The sequence below is a fragment of the Monodelphis domestica genome, chromosome 3 (assembly GCF_027887165.1).
Source record: "Monodelphis domestica isolate mMonDom1 chromosome 3, mMonDom1.pri, whole genome shotgun sequence".
NCBI classification, from domain to species: Eukaryota; Metazoa; Chordata; class Mammalia; order Didelphimorphia; family Didelphidae; genus Monodelphis; species Monodelphis domestica.
This window is the reverse complement of record NC_077229.1, coordinates 449827715-449833727: the sequence shown is the minus strand read 5'-3', so window position 1 is coordinate 449833727 and position 6013 is coordinate 449827715. Positions and strand designations below refer to the sequence as shown.

The 6013-nt window shown below is 38.1% G+C and overlaps 1 pseudogene; it reads left to right on the top strand.

Moving 5' to 3' along the window:
- The first annotated feature begins 299 nt into the window (after positions 1–299).
- On the top strand, positions 300–2949 carry LOC100018086 (eukaryotic translation initiation factor 3 subunit E-like; annotated as a pseudogene).
- Positions 2950–6013: the final 3064 nt, after the last annotated feature.

Sequence of the window (6013 nt, the reverse complement as noted above, 5' to 3'; positions counted from 1 at the left end):
CTTCACATGCTGGGTGAGCAAAGCACTAGTTCACAAGGTTTAGCCAGCCTGTCGAAGCGGTTGCCCAGGGTGTGGCCGCTGCCGCATGCTAGCAGCTACTGGGAGCCACAAGGGAGAGCTGGGTGTCAGGTGGGGGTCAGAGGCTGGAGAGCTGCCCTAAGAGGGCATGACAAGTCCTCCATACCAGAGATATTACCCCTCCCTGAGCACCCCATACACCCCATTGATGCAGATAAGTGGTCATAAACTTACAGAAAACAGTATTAAAGAACATATGGCAACTCCCTTTCCCTTACAAGATGGCAGAGTACAACCTGACTACTTGCATCTCTCAGTTTTTAGACTGTCACCTGGTCTTCCCACTACTCGAGTTTCTCTCAGTCACAGAGATATATAATGAAAAGGAATTGCTTCAAGGAAAATTAAACCTTCTTAGTGAAGCAAAGATGGTTGACTTTGCAATGGATGTATATAAAAACCTTTATTCTGATGATGTTCCACATCCTTTATGTGAAAAAAGACAGTCTGTTGTTGCACAACTAAAACAACTACAAGTAGAAATGGAACCAGTTGTCAAGATGATTGAAGATACAGAAACAAGGAAAATGCAATCTACCAGGGGTGTTGGATGCTGTTTGACTACCTGGCTGACAAATATGATTTTAGGCAAGAATATTTAGATAGCCTATAGATACGCAAAATTCCAATTTGAATGTGACAACTATACAGCAGCAACAGCATATTATCTCTACTTTTTTAGAGTGTTAGTCCCTTTTAGTGAGAGAAATGTTTTGAATTCACTGTGGGGAAAACTAGCATCTAAAATTTTAATTCAGAATTGGGATGCTTCCATGGAAGACTTTACAAGGTTGAAAGAGACCATTAGATAATAATTCTGCCAGTTCTCCACTCCAATCCCTTCAGCAGAGAACATGGCTAATTCATTGGTCTCTATTTGTATTCTTTAACCACCTGACAGGTTGAGACAACATTATTGATCTCTTTCTTTACCAGCCACAGTATTTTAATGCAATTCAAACCATGTGTCCACATAGCCTCTATTTGACTACTGCAGTCATAACAAACAAAGATATTCTAAAACAAAGACAGGTATTAAAAGACCTAGTCAAGGTTATTCAGCTGGAGTCCTATAGATACAAAGACCCTATAACAGAGTTTGTTGAATGTTTGTATGTTAACTTTGACTTTGATGATTCCCAGAAAAAGTTAAGAGAATGTGAATCAGTTCTTGTGAATGGCTTTTTCCTGGTGGTGTGCTTTGAGAATTTCATTGAAAATGCTCAATTCTCCATATTTGAGACTTTGTTGGATCTATCAGTGTATCAACATTATCATGTTGGCAGATAAACTGAACATGACTCCTGAAGAAGCTGAAATATGGATTGTTAATTTTGATTAGAAATGCTAGGCTTGTGGCAGCTGGATAGCTCAGTGGATTGAGAGCCAAGCCTAGGGATGGGAGGCCCTGGGTTCAAATCTGACCTCAGACACTTCCCAGCTGTGTGACCCTGGGCAAGTCACTTAACCCCCATTGCCTAGCCCTTACCTCTCTTCTGCCTTGGAACCAATACACAGTATTGGTTCCAAGACAGAAGGTAAGGGTTTAATAAAGTAAGAAATGCCAGACTTGACGCCAAGATTGAATCCAAATCGGGCCATGTGGTTATGGGTAACAATGCAGTCTCACCCTATCAGCAAGTGATTAAAAAGACAAAAATGATGTTTCTTTTCCAAAGCAGATTTTGGCCAAGTATATTGAGAAAAAACTTCATCAGAATAGTAGCCCAGAGGCTCTTAACTGGGCTTCTCTAGACTGATTTCTACTAAAATACTTTGGAAAAGGAACACATTGAAAAATTCCCACTTAATTAAATAGAAAAAAAGAACATATTTAGGGAGCATAGGGGCAAAAACAACTCAGTTACAGAACTGAAGGGTAAAAACCCAGGTTAAAAAACATCCTTTCTTTTTCCAGAGGGATCTCATAAAATTCACTTTGGGTCTGACATCAAAGATGCTCTGCTACTCAGCTGGGATGAATCTTCAAGCAAGCTGATCATTTACAGAGCAGCTCCATGCCATGGTTGGCACCTGCTGGGTAGAGCTGGGCTTTGCCACTAGACCTGTCACTCAGTAACCATGCAGAGGCAGATAACTTTCAGCTGCCAGACACAGAGGGTCATTATCTTAGCCACAGGGCATGGAGTCAGGATGGGTCAATCTGCCAGCTCTCTCCAACTAGAGTGTTTTAGCACTCTTGTAAGGACATTCATTGACCCTCACCCTAGCATTGACAGACACTTCTGCTCTTTGATTCTGTTAAGCCTTCAGCTCTGAGGTTTGTTATTTCCAGACAGGAAAAAGGGAAATTCTAGTCTCCCTTGTTCCTTCAGTGAGAGAGTCTACATTTACTTATATAGTGACCCATCAAGTATACTTCCCAGATTCCCTTTGGGATCTTTTGCAGATGAGCAACTCCTAACACAAAACAAGTGACAAGTTCATTCTTTCTGCCTTCCTTCTCACATGCAGTTAAACTGTTCAATCAGGAATGGAGCAGAGGTGTCAAACCCTCAACAAGCAGGAAAATCCACAAAATTCTTTTTTTAAAGATTTCTTTATTTACCAATTACATGTAATATTACATTTCCACATCAGTTTCCCAAAATTATATGATCCAAATTTCTCCCTCCCTTCTTATCCCAGAGCTGGCAAGCCTACAAAATTCTCCTGGGGACCGGGATTAAAATGTAATTGGGAAATGTTTAGTAAAATAAATAAAAATGCAATACATGGATAATGTTGGTTTATGATTTTCTAAGTCAGTCTGCTTTCTATTTTATTTCAATGGTATGTAGTACTTCCTTTGCATCCAAAATGGATTCTCTTTACATTTCAAGACTTTTGTTCTTTCCAACCTATGACTTTGCTAACAGTAAAGGAGTCCATCCTTGTAGGTACATCTCCAGTATTTGGCATCACACATAGTAGCACTGAATAGGTACATGCTGTCGAGAACTAGGTGGCACAGAGCACAGGGCCTGGAGCCAGGAAGACCCGAGTTCAAATGTGACCTCAGATTCTTATTCCCTATATGACCCTGGGCAAATAATTTAACTCTCAGTTAAGGGTCAAGCTGCTTATGATGTCGTGTTCATCAGGAAGGAACCATGTTTCAGTGAATCCCATAAAATGAGTGGAGGGAGAGAAGAAGAGAATTAATATGAAAAAAGTTTGTTAATTATGGAGTAGGATTATCTACTTAGATGGTTTCTAGATCCCAGTTACTAGACCTAGGTGGTTCTAGACTACTTCAAGGGAAAACAGACTAAAGGAAAACTAAAATGATAGAATGAATGTGACCTAATGAATATATGTTGAATAATAGAGATGTTATTATTACTATGAATATGATAGGACTATTTTATTTGTTATGTTATTATTTATTGTTCAGCCATTTCAATGATGTCCAACTCATCGTGACCCCATTTGGGGTTTCCTTGACAAAGATGCTGAAGTGGTCTGCCATTTCCTTCTCCAGCTCATTTTACAGATAAAGAAATTGAGGCAAATAGGGTTAAGTGATTTGCCCAGAATTGCAAAGCTAGAAATCGTTTAAGACTGGATTTGAACTCAGAAAGAGGAGTCTTCCTGAGTCCAAGTTTGGCATTCTATTTACTGTGTCACTTAGAGTTAGAGAACCTGAGTTCAAATCCCACTTCTGATGTTCACTATCATGTAGTCTTTCCCAAATAGCTTAATTTCCCTGGATTTTAGTTGCTTCTTATGTTAAATCAGAATTGGACTGGATGACTTCCAAAGTTCTTTCTAACCCTAGATCTAGAAGTGAGGTGGCACAGTGGGTAAAGTACTGGGTCTAGGGACAGGAAGAATTTTACAAAATCAAATCCAGAATTCAGACTGAGTCTTAGAGACTTCCTAGCTTAATGTCCCTGGGCAAGTCACTTAGCCTCTAACAGCCTGAGTTTCCCTAACTGTAAAATGGAGATAACAACATTTATCTCCCAGCATTATTCTAATAAGATATTTGTTAAACCCTTAGCATAATGTCTGGCACATAGTAAATGCTTAATAAATATTTGTTCCCCCCACTCTTCTTTTTTTCTTTTCTTTTCCAAGCTAAAGATCTTCATTTCTTTTAACTAATCTTTATATGACATGGATTCAAACCTCTTTACTGTGATTATTATCTTATCCTAAGTGATCTCCAAGTTTGCCAACATCCTTTCTACACTGGCATTCAGACTCAAAGACCGTGCTTCAGGTGTGGTCTGACAAGGGCAGAGTACAGAAGCTCTGTTACCTCTAATGTGTCTATCTCAGTGCAGCCCAAGGTCATTTGAGCTTTTCTGGCTGCCACAATGCATTTCTGACTCATGTTGGACTTGGCCTCTATTAAAACTCCCAGACAAACTTTTGCCTGATTATATTTTTCCTTCTTATAATTGAGAAATTCTTCTTCTCCTTTTCTTCTTTCTCCCTTTCCTCTTCCATTTCTTTTTTCTTCCTTTCCTCCTTTTTTTATCTCTGTGAAATTTCACCCTTTTTGTTGTGGAGTTAGTCTATCAAGATATTTTTGGATCCTGACAATATATAGGATAACTAGAGGAGAAATCCTATAGATAGGATACATAGGAAATAAATAAATAACAAAATAACAAAAAGAAGGCACTATAATTAAGAGAGATTCCAACAGATTTCCCGTAATAGATTTTAGTTGAGACTTAATGGAAGTAAGAGAAATTAGAAGGCAGAGATGAGGAGGGAGAGAATACCAGGTATAAGGGAAAGCCAAAGTGGAGAAAGGGGAGAGGTTAAGTTGTGAAAGATTAGACACTATATGCTATTTGACTGTCTTCATGAAGAATATATGTATTCATGATGATAGAGGCATGGAGCTTTTGCATCATCTATAAACCTTTGACCTCATTTATTTCTTATACTTAAACTCAGTATACAAAAATAACACTTTTCTTTATTTCAGGCACTTCTCATGCTTCACTTTGGCTAATGATTCTAAATTTAAATGACTATAAGCTTCTTCCTAATGCAAAGGCTCATCTTTTTAATACCAATATTCTGTGTGTTGTTGCTTGCCATGAGTCATAGAACTCTATAATTTTGGAAGAATTAAAATGATTTTTGTCTAGAGGTCAATGGAGAAATTTTTAATTGGTGTGAGCAGGCTGCAACATATAAAAATTAAAGAACATATAAAGAATTATAAAGAACTAGAGTAAAGGGATCAAAGAAAAATATTGGAAAAAGAAATGGATTGGTCACATAGTGGAGCAACTAATAACTACTGTATATCAAGAAAATGGAGACTATCCTTCATAAACTTCTTTCCCCAACTTTTCTCACCTCAAAACCCTACTGATATTATTCCCTACTCTGTTCTAGTCTTAGAGAAAGAGGTGATCCTTCTCCTTGCTAAGGTCATCCCTTCTACATGTGCCTTTACTCCCTTTCTCTCCCCTCCTGCCCCCAATAGTCTTCTTTTCACCACTTATTGGCTCCTTTCTTCTTCACACATGCCCATGTCTTTTACTTCCTTAAAAACAATCACATTTGCCCCGAACACCTCTGAAGGTGTTGTCATCTATCATATTTTTTTGCCAAATTCCTAGGAAGCAAAGCCCATTGTATTAAATGAATCTCTTTCCTTTCCTTACACTCATTTTTCAGCCTTTGCAATCTGTCAAATCCCACCACTCAAATGCAATTACTTTCTCTGATGTTACCATATTTCAGTTGTTCATTAATAATGCTTCAATATGTTTTGCATGATAATACATGTATAACCCAGATCAAAATGCCAGTCAGCATGGGGAGGAGGAAGGAAAGGGAGGGAGGGAGATAAGTTCTATCATATAACTTGGGAAAACTTGGGTGGAAATTTGATAATACATGTAATCAGTAAATATATATATATATATATATATTTAAATAGTAATCTTTAAATAATGTC